Source organism: Ovis canadensis, chromosome 3, assembly GCF_042477335.2.
Source record: "Ovis canadensis isolate MfBH-ARS-UI-01 breed Bighorn chromosome 3, ARS-UI_OviCan_v2, whole genome shotgun sequence".
Classification (NCBI taxonomy): Eukaryota; Metazoa; Chordata; class Mammalia; order Artiodactyla; family Bovidae; genus Ovis; species Ovis canadensis.
This window is the reverse complement of record NC_091247.1, coordinates 65,621,684-65,647,187: the sequence shown is the minus strand read 5'-3', so window position 1 is coordinate 65,647,187 and position 25,504 is coordinate 65,621,684.

Genomic DNA, 25,504 nt, shown 5'->3' with positions numbered 1-25,504 from the left:
CCCCAACCTCCTATCTTTTTAACAAAATATAAATAGGTCCAGATGGTAAATTATTTCTTCTAAAGATGTATCATTCTGTATGTATTGGATGTAGACTCTGCTTCTTGGTTTAAAATAGTTTTAGAACTTACCTTCACTTGAACTAAGCCATATGTCTTTGTACTGTCTCTCTCTTTCTGGTAAGTATATTATAATACTTATCTTCACAAGTGTTTATTAATAGACCATCTGAGTTGTGGGGTGCTATCATATAAAGCAAGTTGAATACACTTTTAAATGGACCTTAAGGCCCTTACCGTTGAAGAACATTCAACTGCATGCTAAATAGGCTCATAACCAATAAAAGCTATTAGGTGCTTAAATAAACACTGAGAAAACGCACACAGATTACAAAAGATGCTTTATGTTGTGCCCAATATTGACAGATGCAGCTGATATTTTAAGTTTTTTTTTCTTTTTAATGTGCAGATACAAATAGCAGCTGATAGAATATTAGACCATCTGGAGATTCTTTACCTATTGAATTATTAGAAATGTAATAAAATTCAATTTTGTTTCTCCTTTCTGTTGACCTTGTTTTCCCACGTGGCATCCCAGGTTGCTCCATGACTGATTGGGTTCATAACATACTTATGTTTCTAATGTATTGATTGATTCAGAGCTTTGTATTGTGTGTCCCTATATCCACTTTTTTTAAAAATATGTGGCCCACTGACAGACAGCTCCCAGTTCAGAAGTAGCACAAAGGTAGGGTGTCTTGATTATTTGCTAATGAAGCATCATGGCTGGAAATTTGCCCTTAGGAAAGCAGAGTATACTGATTCGAAATGGGTTTTTTAACGAAATCTTTGGTTGAGTGAACTTTCTTTCTTCGTAATGAACATCTATGTGTATTGGCTTATTTCTTTCTTAAGGGTTAATTTTCCTGTCCTATAGATATATGGAATGCTACTTGAAAGCCCAATATACAGTCATGCATTTTTGGTGATCATTTATTACTTTAGAAAATACCTATAGTAGTAGGTGTTAGCTAATGCCAAGGCAGTAATCAAATAGAAATGTATCAAATCAAATTGTTGTGTCTTAGATTTAAACAGTATTCTATGTCAACTATATCTCAATAAAAATAGTATAAAAACCCCATGTATTAAAAAATGAAAATACCTATAGTACTAGAGAAAACGCCTTTGCTGAAAGAATCTTGTAGGATTGTATCAATATTATCTGTATCAAATTCTATTTAAAATAGAAAAGTAATTTTAGGACATCTTCTTTTCTGACATAAATGAAATGAATTATATGTTGGATTATATTTCTAATAAAAGGAAATATTTCGGAAAAAAAAAACTTCGTACTTTCAGGATGGCCAATTCTAGTCAAGGTGGGCTAACAATTGGATGAAAACTCTAAGCCCTCAGTGACATAACACAAGGAGGTGGTGTGCCTGCCTCTTGACACAGTCCTGTTAAAATGAGGCTGCTTTGCTTCACATAGTCATTTGGGGACACAGGGTTTTTCCCTCCAGTGGCTCACTCATCCCTGTCTTCAGAAGATTCAGTGCTCTAGGCTGGTTCATTTCACGTGGGTAGGATTTTTTTGTTGTTGTTTGTTTTTAAGAGACCAGCTCTAGAAATAGCATATATCACTTTAGTCAACCCAGTTGTCTGTCTGTCTAGCCAGAATTGTTATTTGACTCCATGTAACTGCAGGGTAGATAGCTCAGAAACAAGGTTTAGCTGGGTGCCAAGAAGGAGCAAATAGACAGGTCCTACTATGAGCAATTTGGTATAAGTACTCCGCCAAAGACCCTGTTACATTAACAGTGGAAACCCTCACAGTAAGGACCCTGGCCCCCACTGACAATTCCTCCTAATGCTTTGTTTCCCCACCCAACTCTTATGATACTTACCAAATTTTGGACACTGTGAGATGGGAGAAACTGCACACTCAAAAAAAGAAATGCATACTCAAAAAATGTTTATTATTTATTATACATTGTATAAAAATGTATTTTATTATTATTTATTATTATTATTAGAGAGATATTAATAGCTGACTTGTATTGGTCTCTTTAATCAGTTGCTTTGCACATTACCCTTTTCAGTATTTAGCTTGTGTTTCCCAATGTGGGAGGCTGTTGGAGACTAAAAATGAGTTCCGGCACGCCATACAGGCTCGTGGAATTCTGAGAATGAGATTCTGGTATAGTGTTCTGTTATGTTCTTGCACAAAGATAGCCCTGAAATTAACACTTATTGAGCACCTACTATGTAACCTTGCCCAAAACCTTTGGGACTGTTAATCTCGTTTAATTCCGAAAACAAGGGTGTGAGTTAGGATTATGCCTGTTTGGAAGGAGAGGAGCCCGCAGACCTCTCTGACTCTTGACTGCTGCCACACCAGGCAGTTCATTGACTGCTCCTCCCCTCCCCCAACTTCAACTCCGCCGGCTTCCCCGGGCTGAAGGCCCTAGCCAAGGCTTCTGGATTTGACCAAGCAGACAAAAGAAATTGCTTATCAAAACAGTCAAATCTGTTGTGCGTATAGACACAGACTGGGCCCGTTATCAAGCCAGTGTACTCAAACTAGGGATTAAAAAACTAACTTGAAAAGAGATCTCGGGTCATCTAAACATAATGAGAAAGAGATCTCAGCTGTTCTGCATATGCTTTTTAAAAATAATTTAAAAAGATGAATAAGATAAATGAATTTAGCGTTGTTTTCCTACATATTTGTTTCACTTTGCAATATTTTTTTTCCTTTCATTTTTCTTCTTCTCTCTCTCATCCCTTGGTCTATCACTGCTGACAAAGGAAACCAAAAGAATAAAGAAAAGGATAGAAAAGATTACTTTTTCCTTTCCCAGGGACTCCACATAAAATGTACATGGTGTCAACACCTATGATGATTTGCTCTGTCCTTCTATCTGCATATCCGATCAAATCATAATAATATAACAAGAAGGCAAAGGGAGATAAACTAGCAAGTGAAGTTTTTAACTTGCAGGAGAAAGGTTTTTAATCCCGCTGCCCTCCACTCTCCCTTAAGCAGTGTTTTGCATGTGGATGCTCAGCAGGGGGAGTGGCATTCACTACCCCATGGCAAAATGGATCTGCATGCCTCCAGTTAAAGTGGTCCATGTGTGAATTAGCTTTGAGTTGTATTGTGTTTCTTATACTAATATAATATTGTTCTAGTGCTTGCCCCTGATTAAAGAAATACATAAATAAATAATTTATAATTTAATTAATAAGGTATAATATGCAAAGCACAGTAATTTCAAACAGCTTGTAATGTCTCTAATGTACTTTCAATTTTTTATTTTACATAAGGGCTATATTCATTATGTGGTTATGATAAACATACTAATGAATTTTATTACAGGAACAAATTTAAACATGTAAATGAGATCAAATAGTATTAAAATGCAAACGATGGTGAAACTTATTACAAACTAACCTTGCCAACATACATAGAATGATGTTATTTTAAAACTTTGCAAGTTGTATCCGTTAAACAAAGGCAGTGTCTTTTACAATGTCCCTGAACGCGAGAATTTGTGAACTGCATGCTTTATTCTCACATGAACCCCTCAACCAAAAAAAAAAAAAAAAGTTAACTAGAATCCAGGGTTTGCATGTAACTTTGGATGACAATTAAAATCCCTTTTCTTGTTCCAGTGAACAGTAATCTGTGCATAATTACATTCAAATGAGATATTAGCATTTTTTGTGCTTACTCTTTGTTAATTGCAGAGTTCACTCACCATGGTGATGCTTTTGATGGAATCAGGCAACCTTATTGACCTGATGCCGTAAGGCGTGTTGGGAAATTCTGCTGTATTCTTCATTTTTTTTTTATTTTGGCATTTTGAGGAGTCCTGCTGCTTTTATTACATTCCTGACACTTTTGTTAATAAATCATTGCAAAGTTAATGAAAATTGCATTCAGGCATATCCAAAATAATTGTGTCCTTTGTCATGCTAATAAATTGAAAGATGTTGATCCAATGGGCGAATGCATGCCCATTATGGAGAAGTTTGTGATATGGTTGCCTGTTGCACTCACTTTTTCCTTGCCATATCATTCCATATACAGCGTGAGAGAGGAAAACAAACCGCAATATGTTTATTTCTTACTTTATACTGTGAGTCTTTAATTAAGTCAGCAAATGGGTCAGTTATATCTCCATGGAAAAATACAAGTATTTGTATTATGATTTATGAAAGGTTGTTAATATCAATAGGAATCAGCAACAGTCTAATATCAGATGCATGAAAATAGGAAACCATGTTTAACTGACCTTTCTCTCATGCCTGGGGATTTTTCCACATTTATATATGACCCACTTGATTTAAAAATGACAATGATAATAATTCAACCTTCTTTTCCCAAGGCTTCTCCTGTACTAATTTATCAGGAAAGTGAAGAAATGTGATTTTTTAAAAAATTTTTGTTTCTCTAGCAAAACATCAGACCTTTTAATTCACTAAGCCTGAAATATTCAAGGGTGTGAGTGAGTGTGTTTGGGGGATAAATACACAATCACATGCACACACAGTGAAGCAGGTTTAATTGTTCTAGATAAGAAAGAGTGTTCAGGTCAGAAACATTTAAACTCGTAATAGACTGCATATATATTTTGTTTCCAAATTTATCTCAAGGAAGAACTCTAAGTAATTGTTGTCTCGGGAAGTTCTTAATTTATGCACTAGCCCATCATGCTGATTTTAGGTAGATATTTATTCTGCTATTCAATCAAAAAGCATAGTTTCCATAACAACTGCCACATCAGATGAAACGTACAGCTTGGCATTTGAAATACAGGACTTCTTAGGAGATACGCTTCCTGACATATTGTGTTGAACTTGTGTTCCTTTCATTCTCTTTTAAGCTAGCGAGATCTGTGTTTCTATAAAGGACCATCGCAGTTTTGCATAATTATTACAATCCATCTGCACATTTCCAGGATTTATATTAAAGTAATTAAAGCCATTTTGTATTAGTGGGTGCTGTGTGGAACAGGCTCGGATGCAGGATTCTAAAAGTTCCCACTTGCCTGCTTGCTGTGCTGTAATTTGGAGAACAGAGTGTTCCGTAAATGAGGTTTGGGAATACTACATTTTTTTCTTTCTTTCCTTTCTTTGCAAAGTAACTTTTCTTTTTTTCCTCCAATGGAAAATGGAGTAAAAGGTTCACCTAGGGACTAGAATTAATGTAGTCCTTCTGCATAGGGTTAAAAAAGAGCAAAATCAACATTGTGCAAAGATCTAGCAACATCATGCAAACCCTAATATATTTTGCTTTTTCTGTGGATGAATAATAAGCCTGTGTTTCTAAGGCAACTTTCTTCCAAAGAGCAGCAAGCAGTCTAATTTATATTCTCATTTTCCCCAGCAGTGTTTGTTCAAGGTGAATGAGGGCCAATATTACTAACCCCATTTAATGGATGGGATGATTGAGGCAGACAGATAACATTGTACAGAGCAGATAATGAGACAGATAGTGTGCTGGGCAAGGGAAGGCGTGTGGTAGCAGGAGTAATAACTAATACCCTCTATCAAACCCAGAGAAAGAACTAAGTGAAAGTTCGATATTGCGGTTGCTAAGAAAACAAATCACATAGGTTCCATGAACTTTAAAACGGAATGTTTGGGGCAGACTCAACCACTTCTGAGCTACGTGAGGATACTTAGCATCTCTGTTGAGGTCTGCAAGGTTGTATGTTTGATTCTTAGCATTCAGAATCTGTCTCATAAGAATCTGCGATTCCTCTCGGTCACCACAGTGGAGGTCATCCCATCTAATTAAAGAGACAGCATGTTTAAAAACATCTAGATGTACTAAAAGTGTTTTCTAAATGGAGAGAATTATTATTTTTCTCCATGAAGCTCTTTCTCTCTTGGTATCAAAACTTTCCCTTCTGAGGGGAGGGGATGAGTGGTGCTGAGCCACTTATCTGCCAGATCATTGTTGTCACCCTTCCTAACAAATGGTTATTAACTGATCTTTCTATGAACCCATCATACACCTATAAGGCTGGGTGATGATGAACACTCTTTGTCATGAACAGTAGCATCCACAAAATTTATGGGTTTTGGAATCTTGCCTTATGCTATAACAGTAGAGCTGAGATGTTAGGGTGTCCGGAGCCCAAGGTCTTGGTATACAGTAAAGGTTATGCACACAGACTTTGCAATCAGACAGCCTTGCTAAGGTGCCACTTTTCTGCTCTCTGCCATGAGTCAGTTATTTGACAGCACCGAGTTTTGTTTCCTTCTCTGAAAAACAAGAATAATAAAAATTCACTCGTCAGGTTATGGTTTTTGTGACTATCTGGAAAGTGATTAGCACATTACTGGCACGTAGTAAAGATTCAAGAAAGGGTAGCTTCTAGGATTGTCATCATTCGTACATTTTAGGACTTACCAATTTACTTTATCTAGCTTGCTAATTTTCTTTCCTTCTTTAACCAATTTCTCTGTTGAAAGTTTCTATTGTTTTTACTTTCTTTTTTTCTTTTGGGGATATGTGAATGTTTTAGATTAGAAAGAACTCAGGTTTGACAGTACCATGTTAGGTATGTGATCATGGAAGGTAAAAAAAAAAAAAAACACTGCTGCATTTTTGGTTTCTACTCACATCCCATGTCAATAAACTTCTACAATTAAAAAGTATAGTGGAGGCAATCAGAGTGAGTCCAGGGAAAAGGGCATTATAATGAAATTGAATAAAGTGGACTTCTCGACAAGTGCCAGAATTTAACCTGGAGAGAGTTCTCAAGGCTTGAAAAATAAATTTAGGGGAAGAGGATAAAATGCAAAATTATGCAAAATTTTTTGCATAATAGCTATGGAAATGATATAACTTTACCCTAACAGATAGTATACTTAGAAGCTAATTTAAGTTTTGAACTCATTTTTATGGGTTTCATATTTCATAAAGCCAAACAACTGATACTTAATTGGATTAGGGGGTCATCTCTAATGGGGGAGGGAGTCAAATGGGGTAGTGGCTATGGGCGTGGGGATAAGAACTAAAAGGAAAATGTGGTATAGTAGCACTTTTGAGACTTCACCAAGCTGGTTCTAGAAGCAGAATGCCAGGCTGACTAGACCTCTGTTGACCCAGCATGTATTACATTTCTGATGTTCTGCACAGATTGTCTGGTGGATTATAAACCAGGTGAAAAGTGAAAGTGAAAGTCACTCAGTCCCGTCCGACTCTTTGCAACACCATGGACTATACAGTCCTTGGAATTCTTTGGGCCAGAATACTGGAGTGGGTAGCCTTTTCCTTCTCCAGGGGATCTTCCCAACCCAGGGATCGAACCCAGGTCTCCCACATTGCAGGCAGATTCTTTATCAGCTGAGCCACAAGGGAAGCCTTATAAACCAGGTAATTCTTCTAAAATAATTTAAGCAGAAATACATATCCAAAAAATAAAAATAAAATAAAAATAATTAAAAAAGGAATACATATCCACACAGTCCTTGTGGGCATTGTTAAAACTATACTTATCTATCCCATGGTCCCCAAAGGCAAACTATAATACAGACAAAAGTTTTGATGGGGAGTGGAGGAAATGCTGCTGTGTTAACGTGCTGGGATTAAAAAAAAAATTCTAAATCTGAGCAGTGCCTGTTTTCATTTTTGTTCTGGCAATGAAAAAATATCTTCCCTTACACACCCATCCCCCACCCCCTTTTTAATATATATGTTTTCCTCATTCAAAACTGGCACTTTGGAGTGATTGACTTCCTTGATGCTTCTGTACTTCAGTACAAGTTTTATTACCTACAGGCTCCTTTATGGTGTGCTGGTGAGACTGCTCTCTTTTTTTGCACATAAAGTCATAAAAGTCCAAATTACTTTTGGATAAATAGAACCGCTGACTAACAAAAATTCCAATCTATGCATTTAAAAAAAATCTAAATGAACACTCCTAATAATTTTCTGTTTAAAGTAAATTTTCCCCAAGCCTATCTATTTTAAGCTGAGGGGCTTCCCAAGTGACAGAGTGAGTAAAGAATCTGCCTGCAATATAGGAGACAGAGGTTCGGTCCCTGGTTTGGGAAGATCCCCTGGAGGAGGGCATGGCAACTCACTCCAGTAATCTTGCTTGAACAATCCCATGGACAGAGGAGCCTGGTGGACCACAGTCCATAGGGTCGCAAAGGGTCAGACACAGCTGAGCATGCATGGAGTATTTTGAGCTGAGGTTATTCAGGGTTGGGTTTGTTACATCCAGGAACTATTGAAGAGATGAAGCATCTTTGGAGTACTGTAAAGTACTATGGGACTGCAGTTGAAAGACTTGGATTATAATATTTTCTGCAACTAGTTTTCAAATTCACTTTGTGCAAGTTCCTTAGCTGCTTTGGTTCTCTGTTTCTTTATTTGGAAAAATATAGAGATACTTTCTGAAATGTTCATCATTTCTAAAGTTCCGTAATTCTGTGGAGGTTTTTTGTTGTTGGCATTGTTGTTTATTATTTTTAATAACAGATCTTATTGAACAAAACCTCCTTTGGGCTCCACTACTTTCAATCAATGCAGCATTCAGCAATGGAGACAAATCACTAGTCCAAATTCAAAAGGAAAGAAAAACTGAATTGAACAGCATGCCTTCTATTATCTATAACACCAGTTATATCAGGTTGCTCCTCTACTCAAAAAACCTTGGTTGACTTTGCTGCTCTTCACACAGGTTAGTCCCAACCTTCACCTCCAGCCTCATGTTCCCCTCTCCTCTCTCCAATATACTGTGCTCAAGGCCGGTTGAACAGTCTCTGAATATTTCTTATTTTTTGGCTCTTTTCTGTTTCTATCCCTTCTGTTGAGGGCGTTTTCCCCCTTTCTTTGTTGCTGATAAAGCTCCTGCATTTCCATCTTAACTAACTTTGAATTTTTTATACTACTCACCACTAATTCCTACATCCCCTAGCACAGTTAGATGTGTTTTTGAAGTTAATACCTCATATCTTTCTCAGTGCTTAGACAGTCTAACCCATTAGACAATCAGCAAATGTTTGTAGAATAAATCACTAAGAATTCAGGAAGTGTCTAGTGATTCCAGAGCTGCAGATCATGTTATTGTTGAAGCCAATGAAGGAGTGTAGGATTTATGACCTCTGTAAAAGAAAGATGCAGTAGAATTATTCTGGAATTCCTTGCTCTGGATTTGAGGGCCATCAGATGGTGGCTTGTCATCTTATCCTGCAGCATCACTACCAGCAACTCTGATGTGGTAGCTAGAGGGTCCAAATTTCACGCTTTTTCTTTTAATTTTCTGACTTATTGACACATGAGAATTTCCTGAAGGTTTGTTTAGCAGTTCATACATTGTCATATTTCAGTTAACATCCTGATAAGCTACCACTCCTACAATGTAGGAAGGCAAAATTTCCATGTCTAGATGATGATGAATCTAAATCTGAAACTTTAAGGGATTAATTCAATGTATTTTGCAATGAGTGGTAATCCAGTATCTATGTTAGCATCCATTCTTAATAAGGAGCTTTTGATAAGCTTTGAAAAGGCTAGACTTATACTTTGACCAAAGGAACTGGCAACCCACTGCAGTCAGTGTTCTATTCTTGTCTGGAGAATTCCACGGGCAGAGGAACCTGGCAGGTTACAGTCCCTGGGGTCTCAAAGAGTCGGACACAAGTGAGCCACAAACAAACACTGTCACTTTCCCTTAGTAAGAATAGAGTGGGTTAAATGCTAGTACTGAAGTTGTATGTTTCATAAGCTCTTTATGCCGAGCATTCCAATGGTCTCCATAGTGTCTTTTCTTATGACTGGGCTTCAGTATTAAAAGTGATTATAGTTCATTGAATTCCTGTCCCTATTTCTTGGATACTCCATTGGAAAATGGGTGTTCAAGTGCTTCTTTAATGATTCTTGAAACTTTCCAAATGTCTTGATATTGAGTGAAAGTAGGATCTGTTGGAGGCATTATTATTAGGATCATATCTTATTACAGCATGTGTTTATACTTGGTCAAGCATCAGGAACATAATTCTGCTTTTTTTTTTTTAACATTCTATTCAGTTTGCTTCAAGGAAAAACGATGATGCTCATCGTCAGACATACACTTCATTATGTCTTTATGTGTCTATTATATATGTATACATGTGTGTGTCTGTTATATGTTAATTTGTGACTGTGCTGGGTCTTCATGACCGTGAGGACTTTTCTCTAGTTGTAGCAAGTAGGAACTACTCTTCGTTGGCAGTGTGCAGTCTTCTCGTTGCGGTGGCTTCTCTTGTTGCAGAGCATGGCCACTAGGGTGCTCAGGCTTCAATAGTTGTGACACGTGGGCTTCAGTAATTGCAGTTTCCAAGCTCCCGAGCAGAGGCTAAATAGTTGTGGTGCATGAACTTAGTTGTTCCTTGGCATGTGGGATCTTCCTGGATCAGGGATTGAACCTGAGTCTCCTGCATTGGCAGGTGGATTCTTTGCCACTGAGCCACAAGGGAAGCCCTATGTGTCTAAACCTTCTCAAGACCTAGGGTGAGGGCTCTGTTAATTTCTGACACAAATCTTGGCTACCACTTTGTTCTTTAAATCATATTCTAACTGGCATGAGAGGTTAGACTGTACGTGAACCAGCAAGCAGATAAGAGAAGTAGATTTTCACTAGGGCGAAAGCTCATCATGCACTGACTGGTATAAAGCAATTTAAGGATGAAAATAGTAAAGGGGAACTTCTGATGTACATGAAACTTAAGGAACCTAAACTTCAGGCTTCCCTGGTGGCTAAGATGGTAAAGCATCTGCCTCCAATGCAGGAGACCTGGGTTTGATCCTTGGGTCAGGAAGAGGATATCCCCCTGGAGGAGGATATGGCGACTCACTCCAGTATTCTTGCCTGGAGAATCCCCATGGACAGAGGAGCCTTGCCGGCTATAGTCCCTGGGGTTACAAAGAGTCGGACATGACTGAGAGACTAAGCAGCATTCTGGTGCATCACAAATATATAAAATAATAAGTGAATTATAATGTGGTTAGGCCTTAAAACACAGATAGTGAAAAATACTAGGGAAGCAACTCTCCTTTGTATTTCTGCTCATGTACACAAGGCTCTTTGAAAGTCTGCATGAGAGACTATTGACCCTCCAAATAAGTTCAGAGCATGGAAACCTTGGATCATTTGAGTAGTTGGCATTTGACCAACTGGTTTTTGTTTGTTTGTTTTTAATAGTGTTCAGTTGTGAGTCTGGAGCTTTGTTTAGCCTGGTGTTTTTCTCATATTTGACATTCACACTTGTTATAGTGCATATCTATCCTTTTCCTCATGTTGCTCTCTCTAAGGTTATCTGTGGCTTTGAAAACCAGAGTGTGATGAATTATTTTTTTGCCCCTTGTTTGTTTTTGCCCACGGACTTGTGGCTTGTAACTGAAAATAACAGTTGTCTTGAACAACTGAATATGAATTAATTTAGAGATGGTCACATAACTGCAATGTTATGAACATTGAAAGGATTTGGAGAAACATTCTGAACTACTAAGGAGATTGAAATTTTCATTATTTTTATAACTTATTATATGGAGAATAAAGACTTCAAGACATTTTAGAAGAATTTTTGTAATTGGAACCCATATTTTTACAGTGTTTTTCTAACATAAATGTGGTAATTTTCCAATCGGGATTTTGGGGCTTTATATATCAGGATTGTATCAGTGCTGGTCAGTGCTTGATATATTTCTTTTTGCCCCTTTCTCTAAGTTTTTGATGGCTTTGTTTGATCTGACACTTCACCAGAGTCCCTAAAACATCGAGACTCGTGTATTTCATCTATCACCAGTGACAGTTCCATGGACAACATATCATGTCTGACTTTCTATTAGATCTGCTATAATCTATGGGCCTTGTGATGAATGAAGAGCAGGGTCCTCGATCACACAGCTCCATCACCATTGCTCATACCTGGAAACTCTGCACAGACGCTAATTAGAGGAGAGATTTCTGAAACCTAAAGTGGGATAAAAAATAATTGAAGTAACTGAATCCCCATCTCCCAACAAGTTTCACTTCAGGGCGATCTGCTATGGTTTTATTCTTTTTCTGCTTGCAAGTAGGAATCTTCTTGTCTTCTCTGTGCTGCTGAGGCAAAAGCAACTACCTACACCCATGTATCCAATGCTTAGAAGAAACATCTAGGTGTCACATTTTTTCTGGCTGTGTTCTCATCATTGAAAAGCCATATTCTCACCACTGAAACAAACTACATTTATTTTCATCCATCAAATGAGAAAATGCCTTAGTCTGGGTTGTTGAGAGTTCTCTGAAAATAGTCTTATCTTCTTTGGGTTCTATAAAGTGCTTCTTAACTTGCAGCATGCATATGACTTACCTCTTTTTCAAAATGCAGATTCTGACTCAATTGATCTGGGATTGGGCCCAAGATTCTACATTTTTAACAAAGCCACGCTTTGAAGAGCAAGGTCCGAAAAAGAGCTCATTGAAGTATATTCCTGAAGATGGTCTGTGCTTGTCTCTGACTTGAACACAGTGAGGAGTCCAGGGTTGTTCAGATTCCAGTTAGAAAATTATCTACTGTAGCATGTGCCCTTCTTATTTCCATTAACGAATACTAAGCTTCACTATTGATCTAAACAGCCTTGAAGGGTCACACTTCATCCCTGAAAGAAAGGCTTCAGCACATCCTGAACCCTGAGCCACAACTGCAGGAAAAAAGGGGATTAATTTCACCTCTCTCCGTATTGACCCTCCACTTGGGGAGCTAGTATTTCTGGCTCTGAGCCAGCTGACCTCATCCACAAATTAAGCTGACAGTTTCTTCCAGCAGTAAATGCTGTCTTGGAGCCAAAGCAACATTGACTTAATTGGTCTCAAACAATTCTACTGGCCGCAACTTCTCAGATTCCCGAGGGAGAGCCTCGCCCTCCTGCTGAGGTGCTGTGGCCCTTTTTTTCTTTCTTCTCCATCTTAACCAATGCTGCTGGCCAATGGGTTGGAACCACTGCACGAGAGAAGAGGGATGAGGTGGGCATTGATTAAGGTGGGTAGACCTTAGATGAAGGCTGATTCATCTGGATGTCTAATTAGAGAATGAAGAACAAGGACTGGTGAAGGGCAGAGAATGAAACACAGGAAAATAGTCATTGTGGGTTTAAGAATATTTGAAACCTCTCCTAATGTGTCTCTTTTCCCTGTGGAGTATAAAGACTGTAGGTAGCAGACACATAAGAACTCCAAAATGGGAGGAGAAAAAGAGGCTTTCTCATTCTCTATGTTTATTAGAGTTTGTAAAACAACAGCTAAAGCCGTGGAATCTTGTTATAAGTATTAGTTATGTAGAGTATGGAAATAAATTCAGTAACAGGTGAATGGGGCTAAGAGGAAGCTATTAGCTGATGGTACTCATGAAACCCAGTGAATTTTTACTGCCTCTTGGTCTGGGACTCATGAATTCCATTAGTTTCTGGGAAATTGGAATTATATCTGGCCTTTTGAATATATGAGCTTTTTTGTTTTTTGTTTTTTCAATCAGGAAGAAGTTCCCTTTCCTTGATCAGGATAGCAAATTATTTGTAATCTATGAAAGCCTAAATAAAAACACTGCTCTAAGGAGCTGTGCAGAGAAGAAAATTTTGGCTATAGTTTGTGCTATCTTACATTACTCTGTACTCCAAACTTGATCAGAAAATATAATAACCGAAGAAGAAGGCACTCATCTCTTTCAATAGCAAGAACTAAAGGCTGAAACTGGTTTGCTTGCTTGGGATGAACTATCTGAGCTAAGTGTGAGGAAGGACCACTAAAGGTCCTAAAGGAAACTCAGGCCTAGAACAGTTTAAATAACTCATCCTGTGTGTTCTGACAGAGCTACAGTGAAAACTTTCATCAAGTGTCCATTTGCACGTCACCTAATGTTCTAACTCAGCTGTCACTGTCTTAAAAGCATGCTCCAGCCCAGTTTCCGATTCCAACTCCTCATCTTCCGTCATCACCCTGAGTGCTCCATGGCCTTTGCATATACTTGTAGAGCCAATATTACTTAGTAATTTTTAGTTTTTGATCTCACTTTACTTTACAAAAACAGTGAAGTTTGAAAGACTGCTCATTTTCAAGGCCTTTTTCTCTTTGCCTTTTAGTCAAAGCTCCATTCTAATATTTCAGAGCTCATAAGAATACAGAGGGTAAATCCATGCCTGAGTCTCCGTTCCGTGCATCCTTTCCCCGCCTGTGTGTTCTCGAGTCCCATCTGGGTTCACGCCATTGCATTATGCACTCTGACATCTATGTCATGTCATGTTTATCCAACTGTTTTACTCCTAGTCAAAATCGAAAGTTTTTTTCTTCCCCAATTCTCCCAGCAGTGCCTTCCCAGCTTAGAGAAAATGAAGCTGTCGGCCATCAGTTTATACATCATCACCAACAATAAACATGCCAGGATCAGAACCTGCATTTTGTTATCTGACCATTGTTGATGGCAGGGAAAACAGACAGCCTGATGTTCATTGGCTAGGCTGACCTTCAGCCCTGGGAGCAGTGGGGAAAATCTGCATTTTGACTGGAAGTAAATTGAGGAAACATGACATGGAGTCAAGGAGGGATTGTAGACTGTCCCAGGGGTGTGATTGTTTAACAGACCGACTTTTGGCATTTGAGCAAAATCTCAGCAACTCTCTGGACAGAATTTTTATAACTGTCCATTTGGCAAGGCTGATGTGTGACTTGAAATAGCACTCCTATTTTACTTTACTTGCTCTGGCTTTTGTATACAAATAGTCTGTTTCCTGTGACCTGGAAATGGGGACTTTCCCCCCTTTCTTCCTCGTCATCCCCACTTTGTACCTGTGGCCTCTCAAGTTGTGGTGAGTGCGATAGGCATGTAATCAGTGTTTTCTGACAGGAGGCAAATGTTTAGATGGGAGTGGGATCTGCCTTTTATTTGCCATGTGATACAGGAAAAGGAGCAGACTTTGAAAGTCAGACAGGTCTGGGTCTCAATGTGGAATGCCACTTAATGTTTTGATCTCAATGTCCTCATCTTTATCCTGGGTATCAAAGGCCTTCCTAGAGATGTTAGAAGTAAGTGAATTAGCATATGTGTAAAGTACTAGTGTGTGTTAAGTTCTTAAAATAGGTTAGTTCCCTTCCTTGTTTTAGTTGTTTTTTCCTTTTGGTATAAATGCAAGATATGCTAGAAGTATAGAGCAGCCTCAACACAACGTTTACTTGAATCTACAGCTTTTCTTTTGAAATTTCTTTTGATACATAAGGAGGAAAAAGGCATTGGAATCAGATAGACACAAAATACATTCTCTATTATACAGAGGGCTTAATTAAAACAAGAGTCTGAACACAAGCACTGTCCAGAGTAAGATATATTAGTTACATAACCACCTCTGTATCTACAACCAGCAATATCCTGTTTTATCTATTGGGTTTGCAGTTAAAGGTATATTTGTGTCTTTCACAAAAGATGGACAGAAGAGCTTTGTTAAATAGAATATTGGAGAGGTATCAGGAGGTAGGAGATTAGGGGGAGAAGGACCAAGGTGTTGGGCTGAGAAGAAAGAAGAGCAAGGCTGGATGGTGAAGGCATGGCAAGCGGTGTGGACCAGTTGTCATACTGGGTGGGCTGAAGCATCATTGCCTGCTTGCAAGCCTGCCTTTGTTCCCCATGGCCTGGGTGCCAGCAGGGCTGTTCTCTCTTGATTGGGGTCTTTAGGGTTAAGATTCAGATCTCTCCTCATCCTCTTAAGAACTCTAATAAAGGCACCAGGAGGATCTTGCTCCCTCTGGCCGGGAATGAGATGAAAGAACAAAGAAACTTGATTCCGTGCCTGCAAATTAAATTTTCTTTATTGGTCCATTTTTAAAATCCAAGAGTAAAAGGTTCACCTGGACTTGGGGGCATTTCATTTGGACCAGGCTTAAGACCCTTGGATAGAGGATTGCAATGCTACTGGGCAGATCTGGTAGTTGTGTTTTAAAGTGCATATGTGTGGGGAGGATGAAGGAAGTGTTTTCAATAAAGAAATTTAAAGCTTCTACTGGTCATTGCTAGTGGGGCAGCAGTCTCCTCTCAAGGACATTTTCGATTCATTTTGACAATTATTTGTCCATTGCCTACTATTTGTGGGATGAGAGAAAAGGGTTCCATTCTCTCCTGCATTTAGTATTATGATTAGGCAGAACCAACTTACACAGGAAACATTTAAAAACAAAATGTAAATAAAGCACTTAATAATTATCTAGCCTGTATGTTTCAATGAATAGTCTGGTATGGGGGTAGTCAGAAAGGTCAGTGACTAGCACTTACTCAGTCAGAAACAGTTTGTTGGAAGTGGATTTCATATTGGAATAAAGCCTTGCTCCCTAGTACGGCATACAACACTGCCTAGCTGCAATTCTTGACCCATCCTTCTCAGGTCATCATAGGTACCCTGAGAAAGGTTCGCAGTTCTTCTCCTGAGCTGTACTTGTACCTCATGCCTCTGCACCTTTGCACACATGCTCCCTCGGCCTGGAAGTCTCCTCCCCTTTAATTGTTCATTCATACATAACCTGGTTGGATCTTACTTACTTTTCAAAATGCATTTTATGTGTCCCCCTCTTCCAGGAAGCCTTCCCAGAGAGCTCCCTGCAACCTGAGCTGAACGTTTCTCCTCTGTCACACTCACACCTATGCATACCTTCCATATGGTGTGGGGAAGGCAAACCCTGTGTCCCTGCCCAGACTCTGAGCTCCTTCACACAGTGACTTGTTTTAGTTCTGTGCTCCCTGCCTCTATAGTGTTGGCAATCTATAGCCAACTCAGGAAAAGGTTTTAGTATGCATGAATAAGAGAATGCATTGCTACTTTAGCTGCACACTCCTGGGAAGCAAATTCCTGGGGCCCAGCGTCCAATTTCAGAAGCAGAATCCCTAGTGCATAGCTCATCCCTGAAAATTATGCTCTTGCCCGGCAGTGATTCTTATACATCCAAGAGGGAGCTCTCTTCGCATGGGCCACAGGTGCCCACCTGCCCACGCTATCCTGCTGGCAATTGGCGTGACTCCAGGTCACCTCCAGGAATGAGATTGCTGAGGCCGACTTCTTCCAAGATGAATGAAAGGTCGTGGTGATTCTAACTGAGCAGGACTTGGGATCCATTTGGGGGCTAACCTCTTTGTGTTGTGCAGAACACGCTCTACTGGGGAAATGGGTGCTGTGTTTAGTGTTCCATTTTCCCTGCAAGAGATGCAGAGATGTGAGGCCAACCAGAGAGAGGTTAAAGAGATGTGGGAGCCTTACAGCTGGGGATCATTAACAACAATCAAGACCAACATAAAAAGCCAGCAGGCCTTCTCTCCCTCTTGGCCTTGGAAGCCATCTGGATAGGGGAAATTTGGTTTAAACTCTGGTAAGGGAACTTTTTAGTACTTTGAGACTGTTTCTTTAACTTCTCCATAGAAGTCCCTTGAATCCCTAAAATCTGTCCCTCGAAACCCTTTACTGGCAAATCTATACCCCTTTAGACCAGAGCAGATGGTGACTGGTGGCATAAACTATGAGGTTCTTAACCTTTCTTAGAAATGCCTGGTAGGCCCAGCAGATCTTTCCACACATTCTAAAAATTATGGTGCTGTTTTCTTCAGAACTAGGCAGAGTTCTTTGACTGCCCTACCCCTGTATGCCTACTAAAGGCCCACCTTCTGTCACAGGTGGTTAGAACCCAGGTGGTCTCCTGACCATGTTCAGCCTAGTGGTTTACAACAAGGCTTGGCCAAGTCAATCAGGCCTTTTCTTTTAGAGAATTAGAAGCAGGAGCAGTGAGTATTTGCCATTTATGGTATACCCTTGATATGAAAGGTTAGGGTCATATCGAATTAGTGCTCGAACCACTTTCCTGTTATCACATGCCCACTGAAGTCATAAAGGGCTTTGAAACAGCTGAGCCAAGGGGCTAGATCAAATGAGCAGAGAAGTAAGGTGAAACCCTAACAGGCCCTAAAGTTTTGAAGGAGTCGTCTCTTGTTACCGCCTCTTGGTTTCCAAGTTGAAGTCTGGCTCTGCTGTGTTTCCTCTCCTTGAATGTCCTAACATCCATGACATCATTCTCTTTTCATGACCTTGAGATTATCAGTATTCCTTGCGATGGAAAAATGTCTCAAAATTGTTCTTGTGGGGCTTTACATGACCATGGCACTTTTATTGCTTTATCTGAACTAAAAACAAGTAAACGATGTATTTAGGCAAAAGGAGGCTAGAGGGGTCAATCGATGACAGTGTTTACTGTCCTTAATTTTTACCAGTTCATGGCTTCCTGAGCTGACTGTCTGAGGTCCCTTCTTCCCATGGCCATCTGCATGTGCAGCAGTTTTGACCTGAGCTGCACTCAGTATTGCAGTCTCTGCATGTCTAATTCCAGACATGCAGCATTTTAGTTGAGTTTGCGTAAACAATAGCCAGCAACAGGTTTCCTGCTTCTCTTGCATGCCTGACAACCCTCAGTTGCTGGGCACAGTGCAGGCATCCAGCAGCTATGTCTTGACATGGAAGAGTAATGGCCCTGAGTCACGTTTTCCTCTGAGATATTAGTGAGTGAAGAAAACTATCCTAGCCCCTGTATAATTTGCTTTTGAAACTAGTGCTGTAAGGGCCCCAACCCCTCATTTCATGGTTGATATTCAGAGTGTCACGGAGGCCAGTTTGATGATGGAGGTCCGTCCAGGTCTTGGGAACATTCTAGGGTCTTGAAATTTTTTTTTCTTTCTTCATCCAAATGAGATAACCTTATGTTTATTAGTCTGACTTTTATTCTCAGGACCTTGGAATTTTCATTCTCTTCTCCCTGTGATGCTCATGGCTGGGGCCTAAGTTTCATTCAGGTCCTGCTCAGAAATCAGTTCTCTGGAAAGTCTTCTTCCTCTTAGCCCAGGAGTTGCCCTCCATCACCTTTCTCTGTTGCTTCATTGCATATATCACAGGTTGACCAGGTTGACCTTATGTTCCATTTTTTTTTCTTTCTTTATTCCTTGCTTCCTGCCCCAATATTGTAAGCCTGCAGGTGAAGAGACTTTGTTTTGTTCTTGGTCACATCTTTGTGCCTAAAATAGTGCCAAACTTGTGGTACCAAAACAGGTATGTGGAATGAATATATAAATGGTTCATAAAAATTAAAAGATTTCATAAAAAGTAAAACAGAAAGTAAACATTGCCCATGCTTTTACCACTGTAAGATAAATACTGTCAACATTTTGGTGGATCACATTCTTGATTTTTTTTAAAAGAAAGGAAACATACTATTTCAATTTGATTTTTTCCAGTTACAATGAAAGTGGATATTTTTCAAGGTTACATCAGTAGTTCTTGCCCATAGTGGTACCGCAGGTGGAGAGTGCTAAAATGTACCTTCCAAAGCCCTCCTTCACAACAACTCAACCATATCCTTTAGAACTAGGGCCAGCATTCCCAACATTCCCAGCTTTGGAAGTGATTTGAATGCACAGCTGGAGTTGCAAATTTCTGGCCTTCATGGTTATTTTAACTGCATAGAATGAAAAGTTTTGTCTTGTTTTCTTTTTACAAATCTAATGGAACATTCTAGGAATCTTAACCTGTGGCCACTGGAGCTAGAGGTACTGACCACTAATTTGGGTTCATAGTATGATGATATTAACAAATACTTTTATGGTGTCTGCTATTAATTTACTGTTTTTGAAGAAACACACATATGTATGTATGCTGCTGCTCCTGCTAAGTCGCTTCAAACATATCCGACTCTGTGCGACCCCATGGACAGCAGACCACGAGCTAGTAAGAAACAAAACTGGGATTTGAACCCAAGGAATATGGTGGCTAAATCTGACACTATACAGCCCACTCATGGATTCCAGAATATATATATACATATATATGTGTATATATAAATATGTATTGCAGTACATTATGTTGACATATAGGATATATAGTATATTATATTGACATATAATATTAACATAGACATATATAAACATATAGTATTATAGTATTATATATAGTATATATATATATCCTAGAATATATATATAATATATATATAATTTATTAATTCACATTGATATACTCCCTCAGTTTGAAAATAACTTTCACTTAGGAAGACAGCATGGTGGAGTAAAAAGCCTGGTATTTCTGGAGACATTTAGCCATTATCTGTTTAATGGTTGGCTGACTTTGGACAAATTAACTTCTTTAGCCATATCTGGAAGATGGGAGCAGAAATACCAGCTCATCACCTGTGGACGGCATGTGCAGAACATACCTATTGCAGTGTCTGGAAAAGGTGGGTCCTGAGTACATTTTACTCAGTCCTTGAAGGCATACTGGGAAGGGCCCAGGAGGGGCTTTTGGAAAGGTGAACTGTGTTGAGCTTGGTGTATAATGTTCTGCCTTCACTTGTCTCCTTCCAACAGGCAGGAAAATTTGCTAGGTCTGAATATACTTTGGTGAACCCTCTATTACATCATGGGACAAATGTCTAAAGTCTCCCTTGCCCCCACTCTCACTGTAAGTTATAGAGGAAAAAGGCACATGGGGATAGAATGGGGGTAAAAAGATAGGTGACATATCTGCCTTTTCTGGTTGTCTTTATTCTATTTTACTAGTGAGCGATTTAATTTTACTTGCAGAATAACAGAGATGTTAATTGTCATGTCAGAGCTTTTACATGACAAGATACAGTTAGTTATTGAATAGATAAGGACAATTTCAATGCAGTACAGTTATGGTTGAGGTAGCACAAGTGAACGGTGACATTTTTTATTTAACTCCCTATTACATTAAAAAATCAAGTCCTTCCGCCTTTTCTTAAGAAATTATCAGCCATCAGTTGTTTGAACTGTGAGGCTCATGAGTTAAATGTGTCTGAACAGTCACATTATAAAGTGTCCCCTGCCTATGAAATTGCCAATGGAGTCTACTGTTACTCAGATACTTAGAGTCTAAAGAGTAAAGTGTAGGTGAGAGAAGTGAGTGGGCGCAAAGCTGGAAGGAGAGATTGGAATAGGAATTTCTGCTGAGTGGGAGAGGTGATGGAGGATGGAGAGGGAGACAGAGCTTGGGAGACTGGGGCCTTTACAGCGTGTGCAATGGTAGTTTTGCTTTTCCTGAGATTCCAGAAGTTAGGACACTCCCAGACATGGCCAGAATATTATGTGAGGCTTAGTTACCTGTTTTCTCTCAGTTTTTCTACACTGTCTTTATTTCCTTAGCCTTCAACACTCTCTACTTGGGTTTGCATCATTGAATGAACTCAGCTCACAGAAGGCCTGATGATAACGTATGTGAATTCTTGGGCTTCATTTTTTGCGACCCTTCAGCCTCTTTTGACATTGTATTCCTCTGTCCTAAATGAACAACTTATTCTTGGCTTATGATGCCACATCTTCTGGATTTTCTTTTTTTTTTCCTGTGAGTCTTCTATTCAGTTGCCTGTATCAACTCACTTCTTTCTCCATAAGCTTTAAATACCTGAATTTCAAAGCTCTGTCCTTGTCTCTCTTTGCAAGCTGTGTTCCCCCACCCCACCCCAATGCCCCAAGAAATTTTACTTATGCCCCTGGCTTTAAGTACTGTCTGCATTATAATAGAATCACTACAGTGATGACTTGTAATTGTATTTCTCTAGCATGGAAGTCCCTCTAGACTCATATGTGACACCCTCATCCCACAGCCCCTGTTTCACAGGCAAACTCAACCTCTCCAAAGTTGAATTTATCACCCCTCCTGCCCCAAAGAGAATCTTTCACTTTTCCGTAAGGCAACCTTGCATTCTGCCTCCTGCCTCCCATCTCCAAATGTTTACCAATTCCTGTTGGTCTTATATTCTAAAATTCTTTTGACTCTCCACTTCTCTCCTCCTACAGTCTCATTGTTCTAGATGAAGCTACCATGATCTCTTCTCCTTGACCACAAGCTCTCTTAATTGATATTCCCACATACCTCTTTCAAGTTATTTTCCATTTCCTTTTTCTAATTAACTTCACACTGCTTTAAATTGAAATATCAAAATCCTTAACACACTCTAAAGTCCTGAATGACAGAGCTGGAACCTCTCTCCTGCTTATTCTCTGAATCCCAGACCCTTAAGGGCCCATGCTCTTTCCTCACCCAGAGCCTTCTCATGTTCTGTTCCCTCACCCCTGAAATTTCTACCCCTCCCCATATGAATGATTAATTTCTGCCTTTGCATTTCCTAAAGGAAGCATCTACCAACCTTCCAGGTTCTTCTGCTGTCTGCCCTTAGTATACTCCACTATCCTCCTTTATCCAGTGCTTATCACACAGGGTAACTAAATATACCATGAAGGTGAAAGTCATGTCTCTATTGCTCTTTGCTTTCACCCTCATGCCTTCTATGGTTCTTGACACATAGACAGCACTTGGTAAATATGCATTAAAAGAAAGAAAAGAAAAAAGAGAGAGATTTCCTTGAAGATGTAGAAAATTTAGAAAAGAATCTAGGCCAGAATATTCCACTACTAAATCTGGGAAGGATAGTTTAAAGTTCTTACTCTGTACTAGTCAGTCTATATTATCCTGTTAATCAGATTCTTTTTTACTAGGTAAAATAGACAGAATAATGGGATACTTTCTTTGCTTCAAAACTTCAATCAAGGGAGAGCAGTCATGCTATATTTATGCTGAAAATATATGCCTAGTTGATAAATGTTCCTTGCCTCTGAGGAAAACTCTATTAGTTTTCTTTTCTTCTGTTAAAAAATGTGAGAAAATCCAATGGTATTATAGTCCTGATTGCTGAAGCATATTCCTGATTTAAACTCGCATTTCTTGATGAGTTTAATTTAATGATATATTGGAGATGGTTGAAGTGTATACAGTTCTGTGCTTGTATCAGTGTGAGTACACCTAAGTAATTAGTGAAGAGTGTAAATACTTTCTTTAAATAAACTGCTATCTTTTTAGCACTTGAGGGAGATTTCACCTTATCCTTCTTTCCTTGATTACGAAAAGAAACGAGATGGCTGTTTTAACTCAAGGGCCTTTACTCACTTCATAGGCAATGTTGACACTAGAGACCATTTCATGAAGAGGAAAAGAAGGCAAAATTCTCACCCCTAACAAAACTGTCACAAAATCACATTTTCACGTTCTGAGGGGGAAAAAAAGCACAATGCTACTTCTTTGCAGTGTGGGTTTTTCAACAGCTAAATACAGGTGGCAAATGAATAGTATTACACAACTATTTTCTAAAATATCTCCAATAATTATCGCTGGAAATCTTTTGTGTGGAATAATAATTGAGGGATGGGCAACTGAGAAATGGTGATAAATGGAAACTTATTGGAAAACTATTCAAAAGGTAGGGAAGGAAGGGAACAAGTTTCTATGGAAGAAGCAGGAGGGGAAGGTGGTTTGAAGAGATTAGCCAGAGAGAAAGGATGTGGAGTAGACGGCTGTGGGTCCGTGGAGGATTGAAACCCAGAAGTGGAATTTTGAATTGGATGTGCTTATGAGAGCAATTGATTGAGGATAAAGGAGTGGGATGTAGCATTTCAGAATTATAAATGTGAGGAAATGGACAGGGCCATTGTCCACAAGCATTGATGCACTGACCTGAGTAAAGGGATGAGCTCATCATGGTACAGGATCTGGACGACATAGAGAATTGCATCAGCCTCCAGTGAGGTCCTTTTCTTCCGCACTGTTTTTCCCAGCCACTGGCAAAATCGCTCTTAACAATATGCTTCATATTTTCCAACACTTCATCTCACGCTCATTTTGTTTTTGATTTCATTATTAATTCATATGAAGAAAGATTGGACTTATATCTAAAAAGATATCCTTTAATAGTGAGAATCATACATATATTTTTTGAAATGTTGAATCATTCATCCAGATATGTATTATCTGCTTACATGTTCAAGTATTTGAAAGCTTTTCATGTCAAAGAAGGTTTCTATGATGCTGAGGGGTGACTCTAGAAACAATGATGACAAATTCTGACTCAGAATAAGGAAGAGCTGTCCAAAAAATGGACTATGATTGAGGAGTGATGCATTTGTCATAGCAATGTTCAAACCCAGGCAACAGCAAGTTGGCAGAAATGTAATAAGAGATGCAAGTCAGAAACTCTGGACTGAGTCGCTATAACCTGTGACCTAGAGATAGGCCATGAACTCCAGATAAGTTTGTCTGTTCCTTTTAGGTTCTATACTTTTTGAACTAGTTGTCGACACTAATAAGTGGGGAGGATTCACAAAATGCAGAATTCCAGCTTTTCTTGAAAAACTTAGATGATCTGGCCATGGGGTACTAACCTTTATAAATGACAGGCCTGGGAGAGGAAAGTAACTACTGTTTCTTGAGATGGAACATGGGGGCCTCCTGTTGTCTCAGACTAACACGGTCTCATCACTTCGCTGTTCTCTGTAAAACTGGAGTTTTCACCTGGCTTACACATTTTCCTATCCTGGGATTTTTCAAATCTCTGAAAATTTCAGCATTATCTTTCTCATTTTAGATACTGTGTGTGTGTGTATATAGGTACATATTTTTAAAATTTATTTTTGACTGCACTGGGTCTGTGTTGAGTGCATGCTTGCCCTAGATGGGCGAGTGGGGGCTACTCTTTTGCTGCGAGGCACGAGCCTCTCACTGCAGTGGCTTCTCTTGCTACAGAGCCCCAGCTCTATGTGCACGGACTTCAGTGGTTGTGGCACACAGGCTCAGTAGTTGAGGCTCATGGGCTTCATAGTTGGGGCTCGCAGGCTCTAAGTGTGGGCCTCAGTAGTTGTGGCGCATAAGCTTAGTTGCTCAGAAGCATGTGGGATCTTCCTGGACCTGAGATGGTACCTGTGTCCCCTGCATCAGCAGGCAGATTCTTAAACGTTGGACCACCAGGCAAGTCCAGACACTGTATATTTTGAGTGTGGGATGATCGGCTACTGCTGCTGCTAAGTCACTTCAGTCGTGTCCGACTCTGTGCGACCCCATAGACGGTAGCCCATCAGGCTCCCACCATCCCTGGGATTCTCCAGGCAAGTACACTGGAGTGGGTTGCCATTTCCTTCTCCAATGTATGAAAATGAAAAGTGAAAGTGAAGTTGCTCAGTCGTGTCTGACTCTTAGCGACCCTGTGGACTGTAGCCCACCAGGCTCCTCTGTCCATGGGATTTTCCAGGCAAGAGTATTGGAGTGGGGTGCCACTGCCTTCTCCAGATCGGCTACTACCCCATGGTAAAGCTACTCCATGTTTGAAATACTAGTGAGAAGATCCAACAGAATGCAGAGGTTTATACTGAGTGGAAACCATTAAGGTTCTGATATGATTTTAAGTTCATTATACCAGAGATATTTCATATTGATAATTACACATCTGATTGGATCAATCAGTGGATTGCTTATAAAAAGAGCTATTTTGTAAAGTACTATTATTTCTTTATGAGTACATATATGCTTTTCTTTGTAAGACGTGAGGCTTGATATAAGACAGCAATGAATCACTATCATAAATTTTATTATAAATCTTCCA